Raw genomic sequence first — 351 nt, forward strand, 5'->3', positions numbered from 1 at the left:
CACAAATGCACTGTCTGTGTTATTGCGAATTCCAGGAAAGGTACCCGTCAATGAAGTGGATTCGTAGATGTCTGACCTGAAATGAGAAATTTACTTTGGAGTGTGTTTTGGTAGAAACGGGAATTCAATGTAAATATTCAGTTAGCATGCAGTGCATTCAGAAAGTATTCAGACCCCTTCACTTTTTCACATTTTGTTATGTTGCAGCCTTATGCTGAAATCGTTTCAATTCATTTTTTCCCTCATCAATCTACACTCAATACCCCATAATGACAAAGAGAAAACAGGATTTTAGAAAGTTTTGCAAATTTATTAAAAATATAAAACTGAAATATCACATTGACATAAGTA

This window comes from Myxine glutinosa, chromosome 2, assembly GCF_964187855.1.
Source record: "Myxine glutinosa chromosome 2, kmMyxGlut1.1, whole genome shotgun sequence".
Taxonomy (NCBI): domain Eukaryota; kingdom Metazoa; phylum Chordata; class Myxini; order Myxiniformes; family Myxinidae; genus Myxine; species Myxine glutinosa.